We start from the raw sequence: 17,730 nt of genomic DNA, 5'->3' as shown, positions 1-17,730 counted from the left end.
GGAACTCCATCTGTAGATGAGGCCAGAAGAGGCTGGCCTCGAACTCACAGAGATCCACCTGTCTCTGCTTCCCAAGTGCTGGGATTAAAGGCATGTGCCACCACTGCCCAGAGGTGATAGTGTTTTGAAACAGGTCTCCCTATGTAGCCCTGACTGTCCTAAAACTCACCACTTAGCCACCATTCCCCAACTCTGAATTTGTGGCTATCTTCTGGCTTCCCAAGGGCTGAAAGAACACACATGCTCAGCTTTGTTTTCTGTCTTAATTTTAATTATTTTTTTCCAGTGAGAAAGTGTCTCCTTGAGGGAGAAATGACTTACAACACAAGGAAAGTCCTTGATTAGTAACCAGTAGCTTCCCCTGTAGCCGTACCATAGAAGCATTTCTTTAAACAAGCTTCTGGAAAGGTCTACTTAAAGCTGCAGTTTCATTTCAAAAGAAACCAAGAAACAGGATGAGCGGGTGGGAAGCCACAGAGAAAATCTCTTTCTTCTGTCTTCACTATGCTCTTTCCAGAGAAGTACCAGGTATGGTGGTGCATACCTGTGAGCCTACCATTCAGGCTGATACAGTAGGATTGTTTGAGGAGGTATGTTCAAGCCAATCTATGTTCTACAGCCAGACATTGTCTCAAAGGTTCAAGTTCAGCAAAACCAGTTTCTACCAGGATAATGACTGCTCAGTGTGAGGGTAAGCAACCCTTTTCTCCCGTTTACTTTGAAGGGATCAGACCCTCGCCCAGCCCCCCTGCTTTGGTAGCCATGACAGGCTGCAGAACACAAGTTGCTTAGTTTTCGGCCTTCTGACCTTGCTGGAGCTGCCCTAGTCACTTGAGTTCAGATACCCTCCTCTTTCAAGGAACCAATCAGAAGTTAGCTGGTGGGCTCTGGGCATGCTTTATGGTGCTTTATGGTAAAAGTGGTGTAATAGTGAGGTGCAGAGCATAGCAACCACCGTGGGAGGACCTACAGACCATAACAACCAATTGATCAATCAACACAAGACAGGTCACCCAAGCCTGGAAGCACACCACCACCGAGGTGAACAGACGAAAGCCTGGAGTTAAGAGAGTTAACTCGTTAATAATAAAAGACTCTTTGCTTTTGCATTGGAATGGGTCTCTTGGTGATTTGGGGGTTCAGAATTTGGACACAACGACTTCAGCTGTGACTCACAGTGGAATGTGGATAAGGATTCAAAATAAAAACACAACACCCTTCCTTGGAGTCCTGCACTGTTTATGAAGACTTGAAAAGGAGGCCAGCCCACATCACATCTGATGTGCTTTCAGGGACTCATAATGCAAATCCCAAGCACATGACTGCAAAGCTGAAGGGCTTCAGGCTGAGAGACACTGGAGGAGGGGAAATAAATACCCTTATTTATATGTTAATTGTCTGTTCCCGAGGAAAGCAGTTTGTTAAAAGATTTTGGGGAGAAAAATCTGTGTTTCCACGATAAAGCAGAAAAGATTTCTGGGAGACAGGTAGCATCAGAGATGGTTAGTGACTCTCAGTCACTCAGACAAATTCAGATGCTTTCAGCATATGAGGTACATCCTTGGGTCTGAGGACTGTCACCATCTGTTCAGCTAAACCAGAGTCAACATATTTCCCATATGCTAGGGTTTTTGTTTTAATTTGCCAAACAGAAATTAATCTTTTCCTAGTCAGAATGTTTTACTGTGACCATAGTCAGAGGAAGTCAACAGAATCTCTGTGAGTTTCGTTGGGTTTTGTTTTTGTGGTGCTGTGGATTGAAGCCAGGGTCTCGTACATGCCAAGTCAGCATTCTACTGCTGAGCTACCTCCCAGCCTTAAAACTGTGTTTTTATCCCACCCCTGTCCCACCCATTCCCCACCACTAAATTGTATGCCCTTTAAATGTTTTATATTATTTGATGTGTGTGTGTGTGTGTGTGTGTGTTAAGTATATGCGTGTGTGTATAGTGTGTGGTGAGGTGTGTATGTATATATAGACACATACCACATGCTACAATATTCATATGGAGGTCAGAGGATATTTTGTTTTTTCTTTTTTCTTTTTTTTTTTCTTTTTTTTTTGGTTTTTTTTTTGGTTTTTTCAAGACAGAGTTTCTCTGTGGCTTTGGAGGCTGTCTTGGATCTAGCTCTTGTAGACCAGACTGGTCTCGAACTCACAGAGATCCACCTGCCTCTCAGAGGACATTTTTGGAGTTGTTTCTCTTCTTCCATCTTTTGATCTTTTGCTCTGAGTACTCCAACCTGGATAACCTTCAATTTTCTTGATAATTCTGCTGTCTCTGCCTCCCATCTCACCATAAGAATGCTAGGATTGCAAATGTTAGCACCACATGGAGCTTTTTATGGGATCTGCACTTGGCCCATCAAGTCCTAGCTCTGTGCCTAGCACTATGTCAGGTACAAAAGGACATGGGCAATAGTCTTGGGCATGCTCTCTGTCCACAAGAATCTCACAAACTTGTTAGGAATAGGAGGGAACAACTTGAGGATCTCATCATGAAAGCATCCACTGTGACGGGGTGAAAAAAAGACAATGACAATGATGGAGATGGGGGTGGGGTATGACTCCATCATTCATCTGAACCTTCTCTTCCAAGATTGTAGATGTTGCTCAGCAAGAAGAGAGTGAACTCTTAAATCCCTCTAGTTAAAAGTCTAGCTCACAATTTTAGCAGTCCCTTTAAGTAATGCATAGTTATATAATACTCACTCCCAAAACATCTTAACGCTTAGAAAATAATTCCCTCACCCATTAGCTGTTTTATAGCTCTGGGCAAAGCTTGGTCCATCTGTGATCTTTGATAAAAAATCATTAGCACTCTAAAGATGTAGATTTATTCCTACCAAATTTTAATGCCCATAAAGAAACAGTATAAGAGACGTGCTGAGAGGCATTTTGTTATTTTTAGACAGGTAACTTAAGATCTAAGAAAGATACACATTAGAATAACTGTTGCCAACTGAATTGTGTTTCCATATTAATTCACATGTTGAAGACCTAACTTCCATTACCAAGTATGTAACTGTATTTGTATATGGAGGTCTTTAAAAAGGAGTTTAAGCTAAAATGAGTCAGTGACCTGGATTTTAATAAATATGGCTAGTGTCCTGAAGGAAAGATGAAATTGGTACATTATTAGGGTACATTAGGTACATTAAATTAGGTACATTATTATCCTTCACTTGCTCCTGTTTGGAATGTTAGATCTCTAGCTAGTCCCACTATATTGGTACATTATGGGAACTTTAGGAGATAGGGCCTGACTGGAGAAAAATAGGTCAGCAGGCCAGGTCATTGGGAGGTATATTATCCCTAGCCACTTCCTCTCTTGATTGATGACTGCTAATCAGTCATGATGTCTGCCACATACTCTCAATGTCATATTATTCTGTTAAACTATAAAATCAATTGACTGTGGACTGCATACTTTGAAACCATAAGTCAAACTAAAGAATCCTCATCCTTAAGCTGTTTTGGTAAGATAGTTGATCATTCCTACACAAAAATAGCTAACATAAATACGTATAGGTGCAGAGGGAATATTACCAAAGAAGAAGATGGCTACCTCTAAGCCAAGGAGAGAAAAATGCAAAAGGAACCAGCCCTGCTGATACTTCAGACGCATCAAGACTTTTGAGAAAGTACAGTTTTGTTGTAGTCACCCAATATGTAGTAGTTTATTATAGCAAGCCCACCAAATTAATACAACAAGTAGACTCTATAAGCATCTCTCCATGGATGATACAAAAACAGAGAACTTGGGGGCTGGAGAAATGGCTCAGTGGTTAAGAGCAGTGGCTGCTCTTCCAGAGGACCCGGGTTCTATTCCCAGCACCCACATGGCAGCTCACACCTGTCTGTAACTTCAGTTCCAGAGGATCTGGTATCCTTACACCAATGCACATAAAATAAAGTTAAATAAAGTATTAAAAAAAATAGAAGCCGGCGTTGGTGGTGCATGCCTTTAACCCCAGCACTCAGGAGGCAGAGGCAGGCATATCTCTGTGAGTTCGAGGGCAGCCTGGTCTCCAGAACGATTGCCAGGATAGGCTCCAAAGCTATGCAGAGAAACCTTGTCTCGAAAAACCAAAGAGAGAGAGAGAGAGAGAGAGAGAGAGAACTTAGGTTTGTGTCTCTGTGGAAGTTTGGATGTAACTGAACTCCATAGACTCCATAAGCTCATACAGGGTGGCACTAATAGGAGGTGTGGCTTTGTTAGAGTAGGTATGGCCTTGTTGGAGGAAGAATGTCACTGTAGGGGTGGGATTTGAGGTTTCCTATGCTCAAGATACCACCTAGTGTTACAGTCCATTTTCCTGTTGCCTTCTGATTTACCATGTAGCCAGCACCATGTCTGCCTGCTCCCCGACCATGATGACACTGGACTAAACCTCTGAAACTGTAATCAAGCCACCACAATTAAATGTTTTCCTTCATAAGAGTTGCGGTGGCCATGGTGTCTCTTCTCAGCAATAGAAATCCTAACTAAGACAGACTCCTATTGGCATTTGTTATTATATACATTTCAGTGGTACCTGGAGTAATTAATGTTTGATGATATTTGTTGAACTAATGAATTAACATTATAAAGTTTAGTTAATTCAAGATACAACTTGAGCTATCTGTGCTATTACAAGCTTATACTTCCAGTAAGTGGAAGGCTGAGACAGGAGGATTATAAGTTAAAGGACAACTTGGCTACATACTAAGCCCCTGTTTTGAGGGGAAAATACATGCTACTAACCTGAGAAAATAAAGTCACTTATTATTTTAAAATTATGTACAGAGCTGAAGAGATGGCTCTTCCAGAGGACCCAGATTCAGTTCCCAGCTCCCACATGGCAGCTCATAACTGTCTATAACTCCAGTTCCAGAGAATCTCACACCCTCACACAGACATGTATACAGGCAAAACACCAAGACACATTAAAAACAAAAATCATGTGTAGGACTTGAAAGATGACTGGTTCCCAGTAACCTTACAGTGGCTCACAACCTTCTATAACTCTGGTTCCTGGCAATCTGACCCTCTTTTCTGGCCTCCTCAAGTACCAGAAATGAATGTGATGTGCATACATGCAAAAAAGCAAAACACCCATCCACATAAAATAAAAAGAATACCTTTTTAAAGCTATCTGTACTTAAATGTTAGCTGAATTTATAGTAATAGCTTAAAACTTGTAAAGATCAAAATAGCAAATAGCCAGAAAACCTGTCATTTCTCTAAATGTTAATGAATCACTTCAACAATATAAAAGACTCAAATTATAAAGAGGTTAAATTGTGGAGTAAAAAAAAATATTTCACCTGAGTGTATATATATATATATATATATATATATATATATATATATATATGTTTCTAGCATTGACTTCTACCCTAAGAAATTGTTTCTTAAGAGTTTTTCCTATTACCTCACCGATTGATTCTAAACCCTGCTGAAGTTGTTTGAAATACAGTTATCTCAAATGTGAAGTGTTTGGACTATGACATTAGTCACCCCATTTTCTAAAGGGTTGATGGAGCTGATCTGTCCTCTTTCTCCATCACCACTCTGTGTGTATCCTTCCAAAATCACTGAGCTCTGTCAGTGACTCCATCCCCCTAAAAAGGAAGACCATGACTCAGCTAAGTGTATAGAAGAAGCTACCCTTGCTTGCTAGAACCTTAGACAAGCTTTCAAGATAACAGTTTTCTTTATTTTGTAAATGGGAAGGATGACCTTGCAAATCAAGGAATATTCTAAATGACTGGGGGGCAACTTCATAAAGAAGACACAGACACAAAGTGGAGACTATTAAACTTACCCACAGGAAAGGCAGAGAGGATGGAAAAAGAGGACCTGGATAGGACTGTAGTATGTGAGGTTTCCTGTGTTGGTATGTCTTCATTGTCAATTTGACTTTATTTAGAATCACCATGGAAACACACCTCTGAGTGTGTCTATGATCTCCAGAAAGGCTTAACTGAGGAGGGAAGACATACCATGAGTGTGGGCAGTACCATTTCAAGGGCTAGGATTTTGGATTAAATATAAAGACAAAGGCATCGTCTCACTGTTTCCTATCTTCCGGAGCAATTGGATTAGCTGTGCACGTTGCCACCATCATGCCTCCCTGTCATGATGGACTGCACATTCAAACTGGATGCGGGTGTGTGTGTGTGTGTGGGGTCTTCTGTAAATGCTTTGTCATTGCAACCTTGAAAAGTAACTAGCACGGTCCCTTGGAATGTGTTTGATCCTATTGAGAGCCTTTTCACAGTATGCAAAGGGCTGTGTGCTGGTGTGTTTCCAGAATTAAACATCTTCAGCTGATTGTGTTGCCTAATGATCAGCCTCCACCCCAAGAACATGATGCCTGTGCTCTCAGCAGACCTTTACTGTCTGGGGATGTATGTCCTCTTCTCTCGTAAGAACTTCACAATGAACTTGCATCTCTCATGGCTAGTTAACTAAAACTTGAACAGCAGCTTCTCTTCTACTTAAAGACCCTACTCCTACTGAAGGAAACTGGAAATGGAGAAGGGACAGACTCTGAAGTGTTACCCAAGTAACTTCTGGGACGTGGTTAGAAAACCCTGTCCTCTATGTCAGTAACTCCACACATTCTTTCTCAGGAACTACTTGTGGAGCACTTACTTCATGCAGTAGATAAGCCCCTGGGAATTCAGTAGCAAGCAAAACAGACAGAAGTATATCAGTCTCAGGGAACTGACACTCCATTTTTTTTAAGTAATTGGATATGTAAGCTTGCTACACAGAACCTGTGTCCAGTGAAGCACACCTATATTTCTATTACTTGAGAAGCTAAGGTAAGAGGACCACAATTCAAGACCTGCATGAGCAACTTATTGAGACCTATCTCAAAACCTGGGTAAATAAAAAAGTCAGAGGGGATGAGCATGTATGGAGCAATCCCCAGTATTGTCCCAACTACCAAGAAAAGATAAAAGAAACATACTAGATCGTTCTCAGTGCAATGAAGGAGAAGTGTTATGGGGGTAAAGGATATAAAATGTGATAACAGGTTGAACTACTAGCTTCTGGGAAAGGAGCTATGGATCTGGATCAGAAGACTTGGGAGACAACATCAAATCATACTATGGCTTTCTCAAAAGCCCCTGAGCTCCAGATGTTAGCTACCCAGTTTCACAGTGAACTGAAAGTCCCTGAAAAAGCAAGACCTGCAGTAAAGGTTCTGCAGCCTGCTTGACGTCAGCTGAGTGGAGTACAGTGATCGCAGAGAGCTGGGATGTTACAAGTTCAGAACCCATACTGTCTTGGACACTGGTCCTTTTCCATTGTCATGTATCATCAACCTCTGTATCTGACTTAGCATCATCTTTCCTTTCAGATGATGCTCTTGGGATGTAGGGCTAAGTGGGACTCACCTAGCCTCCTTAGCACTAAATGAGAAAGCCAACCGGTAAATTCTACAGATTTCCCTGCCTTGCTGCAGCCCTCATGCCTAATGACTCTACTTGTTTATTTTAAAGACACATCAACTCATAACTCCCTATCCTGAGACTTATATACATGTATGTAAACTTTCCCATAGCACAACAGGTCATTTAGAACAACTCAAGTTCCCATTCACTCGTATTTGACTCAGAACAGACTTTTTCAAAGCTGGGTTGGTATTTCTATGCCAATACCTTTCATGGCTCCACTCATTATTTACTGTGTAGATTTGAGCAAATCACCTGAGTTTTCTGCTTTGAATGTTACTATCTTTGAAATGAGGGTGACTATACTTAACCTGTAGAGGGTTGATGAATCAGGAGGTACTAGGTTGCAAAGATTCTTTTGGGGGGAAAAATCCTTTCTGTTCTTTGACTTCACCACTGAAAGGAGACAAATGATGCTGGATTACTTCATGGTTTGTGGGGAGGACTAGATGAGAGCCAACACAAGGAGCTCCTCAGGGAAGGAACAAACGTGAGGTTCTTGCTCTGTTGTCATAGCTACCAGATACTGTTGCTACTTTCATAACAATTGCAGCAGCATCCTCACTGGGGAAATAGCCATTGGGACCACATGGTATGACCTTGAAGGCATGAGCAGACATCTAATTTTAGTATGTAAGAGAAGAGAGATAATTAAGATCATCTGCACTTGGGGCTAGGGATGTTGCTCAGTTGGTAGAGTGCTACCCTATACCACAATGCCCAGTGCTGTATAAACCAGGAGATGGAGGTAAGAAGATCAGAAATACAAGATCATCTTCAGCTATGTAGCAAACCTCGAACTACCTTGGGCTTCATGAGACCTTATCTGAAAAGAAGGAGGAAGTGGAGAAAAAAAAAGAAGAGAGGAAGTAGAGAGGGAAAAAAGAAGAACAAAGAGGAAAAGAGAAGGAAGGGGAGGAGGAAGTGACCGCAGCAGCAAAGAGCATAGTGGCACTGAGAAAACAAGGAAGTGGAGAGAAAATGTGGGAGGACTTGCTATAAATGGGGATTTTATAGGGTGAGGGAACTGTGGATATTCTCTAAGGATGAGCCAATGGAGAAACATCTTAAAAAGAAGGATCCATGAAATTAAATTGCAAACTATTTGTTTAGTTGCAACATGAATGCCTGTCTGTTCATGTCTCCAAAATCTTTAGCAGACAACCGCATTCCTGAGAGTTTTATAATTCCTTTGTGAAAATTTGGGGAAGAGTTTGATGAGCCACAAGTGACTGTGAAAATATAAGTTCCATGACAATTTGGAGAAATCTTACAGAGAATGGGCAGGGTTGGAAAGGAGGGAGGAAGACACAGGGGAGGGGGGAGAGAGACAGAGAGAGGGCTTTGGCTGTGTGTGTGTGTGTGTGTGTGTGTGTGTGTGTGTGTGTGTGTGTGTGTGTTTGATTGAGTTCATAATGAAGCCTAAAGCTCGTACAATGGTGAGGCCTGTATTAGCAGTCTGTATGAGTCCATTATTCTACAGCCAAATCAAAGCAGTGGACCAAGGTGGGCAAATAAGTCAGAAAGGAGAGATGATGAGCAACCCTTAACAGCTTGTAAATAGATGCCATAGACCTGCATCAAACCCAGAAAAATGAACTTATTCACCTTTACCTTCATCCCTATCCCAGTAACTGTGAGAACCAAAAACAGCCCTCATTGCCAGATGTGGCTGGAAACCTCCTAGCACCAGGTTCTAAGTCTTTTTGGCCCCATGAATGGGAAGTGAAGTCTACATTAAGCAATTTTAGGAAGAAGCATTTGTGCACTCTATTAGTGGTGTCAGCTGTAGGGACCCTCTGAAGTTCCCTCCTTTCCATTCTTTAAGAGACACTTAACTGTTCTGAGTACTGGGTCTAGGACCAGCCAGATGGTTCACTGGAGAAAGGCATTTGCTGCCAACCCTGACAGCCTGAGTTTTATCCTTAGGATCCACATGGTGGAAGCAGAGAACTGGATCTCACAGGTTGTCCTCTGTTCTCCACATGTTTCCATGAGACAACAAAGCTCACACAGTCTCACTGCCTTGATCTTTGCTCAAGTACAACCATGGGTTGAGACTTCTGAAACCATGAGCAAAACAGTTCTCCTTTTAATAACTATGGAAATGAAAGTATGATCGCTCACAAACCTCCTTTTAAGTTATTTGTGTCAGTTACTTAGTCAAAACAGCATAAAAGTAACACATAAACACAAAAGTAGAACATAAAGTATACAAAGAAAGAAAATATGTAAGTGCCATTTAAAGTGACTAATGGATGGTATACAATATGGAAAGCAATAAAATACAGTTAAAATGGACAGGTTGGGAGCCACAGGAAATAAAATTAGAAGGATAATTTGGAACCTGGTTGTGTTAGATCTTGAACATCATCATAAGGAATCTGAAATTTGTTAGTAGAAAAACAATGAAATGAGTTTGGGGACAACATGAGGCAAGATGATGAGCTAGTTTGTAAAGGCTGAAGGAAAGCAAGCTTCCACTAATGTATATTTATTTTTCAACCCTATTATCACATAAAGTATGAGAAAAAGGTTTATTAGTCTTTTGTAATCAAGTCTAGTCATTCTAGTCATTGGGCCCCTGGTTAATTCTTCATGAAGATGAAAACCTGGATGGGATAGAGGCATTGGAAGTGATTGCAAAGACAAAATGTCCTGTTGACAACTAAATCCAATGTTTAGATTCATTTATTCAGAGCCCTAAGATAATATGTCTTGTTGTCATCAACTATTGTTTTCTATAGCTTATGATTTCAAGAGCAATCCCTAGTTGATTTGTAGCTTCTAGTCTAAGCAAAAAAAAAAAAAAAAAGGACAAAACAGCACTTAATTTTCTGATAGAAAAAAAAATTACAAGGATGATTGTCCCTGAATTATCTCAATGAGAATCACACCATATCTCTTCATTTCAATGACTAGGAGAATGAATAAACTCAGGCTGGACAGCTCATGAAATTACCCATCCATGCATCATCCATCAGTCACTTGATAGTGTTACTAGCTACAGTGACTGTATAATATTCACATAAAACTTCAGCCACACCAGGCAGTGGTGGTGCACGCCTTTAATCCCAGTACTCAGGAAGCAGAGGCAGGTGGATCTCTGTGAGTTCGAGGCCAGCCTGGTCTACCGAGCTAGTTCCAGGACAGCCTCCAAAGCTACAGAGAAACCCTGTCTTCCAAAAAACAAGAACAACAAAAAAACAAAAAACAAAAACAAACAAACAAAAACTTCAGCCACAGGGCAGAGAAGAAATCATGTTGTCAAATTAGCAGTGTTTCCTACTAAAGATGTCTCAGCCTGAGATTGTGAAAGAACAGGGAAAGGTTTAAATTGTTTCTGGAAATATCTATTTCTGTATGTATCCATATATACAAGTATCTTAATTATATTTTTATTAAAGTACTTTCCCTGATCCACTGAATGTTTAGAGCTGGGTGACTGAATTTGAAAGACAAAGGAAATGTATCATATAATACAAGCTATGTCCTGCATGGGTTATCCTTAAGCAAAAATTCTGAATTGGTGGTAGGACAAGCAAACGTTAGCCTTGCCATCTTGCAGAGGTCACTGCCCATTCCAAAGCTCATGGGAAAATACCCAATTATCCTGATTGTTCTTCTCCCCACCCCCAGAGAAACAGAAATTGTAACTGAGCCCACCTGACTCCAGTCTGTTAGAATATAAGTGGTAATAGTTTTACTAATGGTGATATCGATGATGGTGCTGATGATGGTTATAGTGATGAGGGTGACAGTGGTGGTGATGAGAGTGATGCCAATAGTGATAATGATGACAGAGGCAATGATAGTAATGGTCTTGATAATAGTGATAGTGATGATGGCAATGGTGATGGCAGTGATACGGTGCTGATGGTGGTAATAAGTTAGGATGCTAATGACACTTTATACATATCAATGTCATCTTTTTTTAACTTCTTTATTTTTATTTCTCTTTATGTGCATTTATGAAGGTATTATGCCTTCATATATACCTGTATGAAGGTGTCGGGTATACCCTGGAACTGCAATTACGGACAGTTGAGCTGCCCTCTGGATGCTGGGAATTGAACCTGGGTCCTCTGGAAGAACAGCCAGTGCTCTTAACCACTGAACCATCTCTCCAGCCCCCAATGTTATCTGATGGATATAAAAAGCCAGAGAACCCCAAGTATTAGTGGAATGAGGAACACTCCAGGAGAGGGAAGAAAGGTACAAAGATAGCGTTAAGGAGTCTGTGTCAGTCAGAGGAGGTCAGAGACTTGGTCCTCTTAACCCGTAACCACTCTTCTCTCTCCAGGAACAATAATCCCACTCTACTTGCCGTTTACATTTTGAATGAATCTTTATCACTCCTCCAGTGTGGGAATGATACTCTGTCAATGAATTCTTCTCCTCACTTACATGGAACTTACATTGCTTGGGTGCTGAGAACAAATGAAAACAAGTGCCGCCCCCCCCGCGCCCCGCCCCGCCCCCCCGCCCCGCCCCGCCTCATGCAAAAATGTTGGTAGCACATTAAACAGGCTCCTCTGACTTTTTCTTTTCAATTTTTGTTGCTTGGGGTTTGTTGTTGTTGTTTTGGTTCTTTTATGGGGGGGGGCGGGGGTTGGTAGCAGCAATGCTGGGCCTGTCTCAAGACTCCCCTGGCTCCCTGAAATCAATGCATATCCATCCCCAGAGGCCCCAGAGCCTCTGAGAAGCAAGTAGCAAATGGAGCGAAAATGGAACAAATGATCCACAGCCCCAGAGCTTTGTTTCCAGAAGCATCTGGTGGCCACTTCCAGATCTCTGAGGTTGGAAATGACAGGAAGCAGTAAAGGCAGCTATTTGGCGCATGGGGCGTGGGAGGGGGACCACTTACAGACCTGAATGTCTTGCTATTATTAAATTTCCCACTGGACCAGCGTCTTCCAAATTTGCCAGGTTTTGCCTAACCTCATCCACATTTAAAAGTCTCCGGAAAACCAGGAAGGCCTTTTGGGGGGAGAAGGAGGAGACCCATTCATGTTGGACTCAGGCAGACTTAGAAACCTGTGATAGCACTGTCATTACCCTGCCCAGGCATACCACAGAGCAGTCAGCAAGCTCTCCCTCAATGGGCACAGAATTTCCCCTGGAATTTACAGAGCAGAAACCTTAAACACATATCACCATACGAACCAGATTACATAATGTCTCCATCACCCTCCTGACAGCTACAATTATGAGTCAATCCTGGTTTAAATATGAAACCGGAAGCTCCGAATTTCCCCTCTGACTATGTGGCAGGCTAAGTTAGAGCTCTCCAGGCCTGTCAGCTTGGAGATCTGAGCTGCTTCTACAGTCACTAATCTAGCAAGAGACCAAATGACTGGGTAATTAAAAGCAGTACTGCAGAGAGCCCTGCTCTGGGCCAGATGTTGCAGAGCCCTGCTCCAGGCCAGATGTTCGCTTTGCTTAGCCATTACCCACATAAGGAGCAGAAATAGCCCCCCTTATCCCTTTAAATTCTCCTTTTCTTTATCCTTTCCAGCTAATTTCCGGCTTCTGATCTTTCAATCCCACAAAATAAAGTAAAAATAAAAGCCCCATTACGGAAAGATGGCATGTTATTGAACACATGACTGTAAGTTGTAATGTGCTCTGTAGTCTCCTCTTTGTACTTCTTAAAGCATTCCAGTGCCTGAGACATTAAGTTACCCTGGCAACCTCACATGACTAAGGGCTCCAGAGAGCCCCACCTAGCTGCAGGGACTCATTTAAGTCAACAAGGGCCACCCCTACACTTAGTAGCCCAGAGACTGAGTAAATAGCACTGCTGGCGGGGGAGTAGGGGTTATTTTAAGGACCAAAGACTGTTGAATGAGGCAGCCCCTCCCTTTTTTTTTTTTTTTCTTTTTTTTACCCCAAACACAAGACAAATAAAACTCTCAATCCTACCCTCCAGAGAAGCCTCATTAAGGTCATGGGTCAGCTGGTAAATAAAGGAGAGGTCTTCTGGGCATTTTTCTAGCTAATGGTCAAATTACAAGACTCTTTAAAAAACAAAAAAGCCAATAATTTATACCTGGAAAAAATGGCAAAGTAGTCTATGATAGAACTACTGTGATCTTATCAGACTGGGAAATGCAGTTTGCCTCTGTCTCCATGTATTCAGGGTCTGGTCACTCCACTGCAGGCTGCCCTGGCTTTAGAACCTCAGAGGCCTGAAGGGTATTTCAGGGACAAAGAGACTGGCGAAACAATCCTAATCCTGATTAGTAGCCATAAATAAGTTGCCTTACCTTTTCAGAGCATTTTCTTTTGAGGCAGGGTTTCCATGTGTCCCTGGGCTGGCCTCAAACTCGTTATGTAGCTGAGGATAAACCTTGAGTACTCAACCCACATCCCAATCGGTAAGATTGCTGAAGAGTACAACCCACCACACCGGGCAAGAACATTCTGCTCTTGCCTGTAGCGATGTCCTTTGGATCATTAATATTTACTAACACCATTGCCTGCTCAAGACCAAGCTGAAAAGGCTGCTATAAACAACACGAAAACAGGATTACTAGAACTCACCAGGTCTGCAGTGTGAGGGGCTTTGTTCTCATGCTAGTGTGTGGCCTGCATTCTAGCCCGGAGCCATTTCATCCATGGGGCTTTGCGCTGTGTTGTTTGTGTCTACATGGCTAAATAGAAGGAAAGAAGGGGGAAAGGAATCTCAGCTGTCAGGCATGACGTCCATATGAAGGCAAAATGGCGACCAGCAGACAGCCAAATGAAACCCCAGAACAAGAGAGGGAGTTCCTATGCACAGCAATGTGCTGGTGGCCAAGCTATACCCTAGTAAATAAGGAAACACCGGGGCTCCATTTTTAAAGTGGACTTTCTGTTACCCATTGCTTGATCAGTATGTGTGTGTGTGAAAGAGAAAGAGAAAGAGAAAGAGAATATGAGAGAAGCCTACATTTGCATTACTGCAGATGCTTGGAGTGATCCTTGAAGTAGGGTATCCTCTTCCATCTCATGTTCATTGGCCTTTTAACTAGTGTGTGTGTGTGTGTGTGTGTGTGTGTGTGTGTGTGTGTAGAAAAAAATCACATATTCCAGGCCTCAGAGAAAATAAATAACCAAAGAGTACAAGCCAAGCCCCAAGTAACAATCACCATGGAGACACTGGAGCAGCATATAAGAAGTAATGATGCTTAGCATACACAGCCATTACTCTGACCACCCTGTTTCCATGGCTTAAAGCATCAATGATGGACTGGGCACACTCCTTACAGACGTAAAACATGATTCACGTTAGCCAGAACTAACCACCCCAAAGTTGGAAAGGATGACTCCTCCACCTAAGTGCTCCACTTTCATTTGGGTCACTTCAGGAACCACTTGAGGCATGTCTGTGTTCTCAAAAATATTTCCTAACCTTCTATTCAAACTTCTCAACATCTCCTGAGCCCAGGATCCTCAGTAATAAAGATTCACCTTGTGCTCCCTATTTCTTGTTTGGAATTACAAGAGTCAAACAAACAAACAAAAGACCAAACAAAAACAACAGAGGTTCTACCTTCATTCGTGCAGTCATCGAATATATCTGCTAAGCACTGACAAGCATTGGTAAGGATCTGCTCCGAACACAGAACCTTCCCCCACCTCAACACCACCACTCCCGCCCCCAGAAATGGAAGTCAAGGCAGCACACGCCTGTGACTCCAGCACTTGGGAGTGGAGAACGTAGGATTTGGAACACCTCTGTTGACTACAGAGGGAATTCAAGACCTTGTCTCAAAAACATGCAACAAACAAAGCTACAATAAAGGGATGGTGTTCTCTAGGAAGCACCTGCTGGAGGAGGAGTAGACTTTAAAGATCAGCCCTAGGGGAAAGGGATATAAAGTCAACCAAACAGAGAACTCAGTGAAACCTTCTACATGGGTGTTACTGGGGCTCCTGTCCACACACTTGCCACAACTGCATATATACCTTCAATTTAGAAAGAATTCACAAGCACGCTTGTTTTATGGCGTCAGCTCTCCGGCCTTAGAAGTTTTCACTGGAACAGACAAAAACCGCTGTACCCAGAGCAGCCTTGAGTTCTCCACAGTCACCCACTTGTCTCCAGGGAGGAAGGAAGGAACTCAAGAGTCTCAAAATAGCAGCCCGGTCCTAGTCCTTCAACATGTGCAGGTTACATCACTTCGCAGGGCTAGCTGTGACATCACTTCTAGACCTGAACGCAACCCACCCCGCCGCTGAGAAAATGGAAAATGCTGATCCGCAGCCTCAGGACTTCCTTGCCCAGAGGCGATTTCTTGTCCCGCCTAAACCTGACAGCAGGGCAGGTGGGTGTAGGGCCCAGCAAAGGAGCCTTTGAAAGCAGGAACCCAGACTCTGCAGGTCAGCTTGGATCAGATCCAGACTGGGTTCCACCCCACCACACACCCCCACCCCCTGGTGATAAAGCAATCTGTTTATGGAGACGCTTTTGTGAGGTTTACAGAATCTCTGCATGAGAGGGAGCTGGTTCTGGCCTGGTCTCTAGGTTACCCACCACACCAAGGTGCACAAACACGGTAGGACAGAGAAGAGGGGGGTAAAAAGAGAAGCTGGCCGGCCTGGGCCCCCTCCCGGGCCGCCGTGAAACGCGCTTTAATTGCTTCAAAGAGCCCTTCTCAATGGGGTTTCAGAGGCGAGGGAGCGGGTCCCCGGCGAGGGCTCCTTTCCGGCTGGCCAGCATTCCTGGGCGCTGCGAGGGGAGAGCCCGCGGCTCATTTCCATGCCTGTCGCATACTGCCTCCGTTGTGCCGGGCTGGGCCGCGAGGGGAGCGCGGCTGGCAGCGAACAAAGCCCCATTCATCCCGGGGGACTGCTTCCTCCCGGACCAGCCGTGGCCGCAGATGGGCTGGCTAGGGCACGCCATCCATCCCCAGGCTGGGGAGCAGGGCCCCGCCCGTGCACAAAGTGGTGATGCAGGGCGCCCCCGGGCTGCGGTACCCAGGCCTCCACAGCAGGGGAGAGGCTGGGCCGGGACAGGCAGACACTGAGGCTTTTCAGCCGGGAAATCCCGTGTCCTCGCCGGCTTCTTGAGAGCGAGGACGTCAGTTTCCACAGCCCTCTTCCCTACTCCGGCCCCCTGGGATGGTACGGTCCGTCTTCCCAGTTGTGAAGGGACTTTGTTTCTCCTCCGTGGCCTCTGCAGTCCCCACGAAAGGGTCACTTCCTGACTTTTGTGTCTCTTCAATCCAGTGCCTTCAAAGTTCCTCCCCTCTGGTTGTGACTAAGTACATAACTGCGAGGCTTATCCATAAGGTTTTTCAGAATTCAAACATCCCTTTAGGTTAAAGACTGGGACTGTGGCTTCGAAATTAACATCGTTTGTTGTTGATTATTTCCCTCTCCACTGCACTGCTGCGTGTCTGGGGTGGGTGGGGGATACAAAGAAAACACACTTGTACTGCAACCGTGTTTGCACACTACTAGAGCTTTTCCGTCGGTCCCACGTGTTAGACCCCGACCAGAGAAAGCTACAGAACTCTAACGTTGAACAGAAGCAAGTCTGGGTCACTTTTCCTTCACTCTGAAGAAGCCCCTCTAGGCTGGTTTCCACATCCCAAGACAGAGACAGGCTCCAGACACATTCCTCCCCAGGGGATGCAACAGGGCATGGCAGGATCAAACAGCCACCAGACACTGGGGAGACTCGCCCTAATCTATCCATCTTACAGATAAGGAGCAGATAAGATCTAAGAGGGGAAAGGATTTGTTCACCTCAGGCGGAAGCTGGTTCCTCTCGGCAAAAAAAAAAAAAAAAAAAAAAACTCAAATAAAAACACAACGACCATCTTCAAAAAGAAAATCACCAAGAAACATTACTGTTCACCAAGATTTACCTTTCTGCTTGAATCAAAAGCGGCCTCCCCTATGGTGCACAAGAATTGCTCCTATGTTGCTTCTACTTCCTGCGTTTGGAACAACACTGGCCTCTCTCCAAAAAGACCTCTTTCCTCTCAGAGGGAATAACAACCTTCAAAATGTTCACATGAAGATAGATTGACTCTGCACTGGTTATTTCTGAAGAAATGGGGGGGGGGGCTTGGTTTCTAAGTGCTTTACACACTGCCTCCCTCACTCCTCACGGTAGGCTCTGAATTGGAGTCTGTAACTTTTCCTATTTCACTGAAAAAGAAACCAAAGCTGAGAGAGACAGAGATTAAGATCACACATAGGTTAATTGGTCTTAGCTGACTTTCTGATCTCTTCCGCACCGGGATTTTGCTTACTAAAAGGCGCTACACAGCCACAGGGCA

The 17,730-nt window shown here is 43.6% G+C and overlaps 1 long non-coding RNA gene across 4 annotated transcripts in view; it reads right to left on the bottom strand.

Annotated features, from left to right (window-relative positions):
* The window catches only part of LOC103164261, a 45,192-nt gene extending 28,407 nt beyond the window's left edge, over nt 1–16,785 (bottom strand). The window contains exons 1-2 of one of the 4 annotated variants that reach the window (XR_003486584.2): nt 15,407–16,785; nt 14,000–14,109 (exon numbers count right to left, since the gene is read on the bottom strand). This is a non-coding gene — a long non-coding RNA (uncharacterized LOC103164261). The remainder of the gene's footprint in view (nt 1–13,999; nt 14,110–15,406) is intronic. The other 3 variants (XR_004770543.1, XR_003486583.2, XR_003486585.2) reach the window with 3 other exon arrangements.
* Between the last annotated feature and the right edge of the window lie 945 nt (nt 16,786–17,730).

Source organism: Cricetulus griseus, chromosome 6 (genome assembly GCF_003668045.3).
Source record: "Cricetulus griseus strain 17A/GY chromosome 6, alternate assembly CriGri-PICRH-1.0, whole genome shotgun sequence".
Taxonomy (NCBI): Eukaryota; Metazoa; Chordata; class Mammalia; order Rodentia; family Cricetidae; genus Cricetulus; species Cricetulus griseus.
The sequence above is the reverse complement of the archived record's forward strand: the minus strand, read 5'-3'. Positions and strand labels throughout refer to the sequence as shown.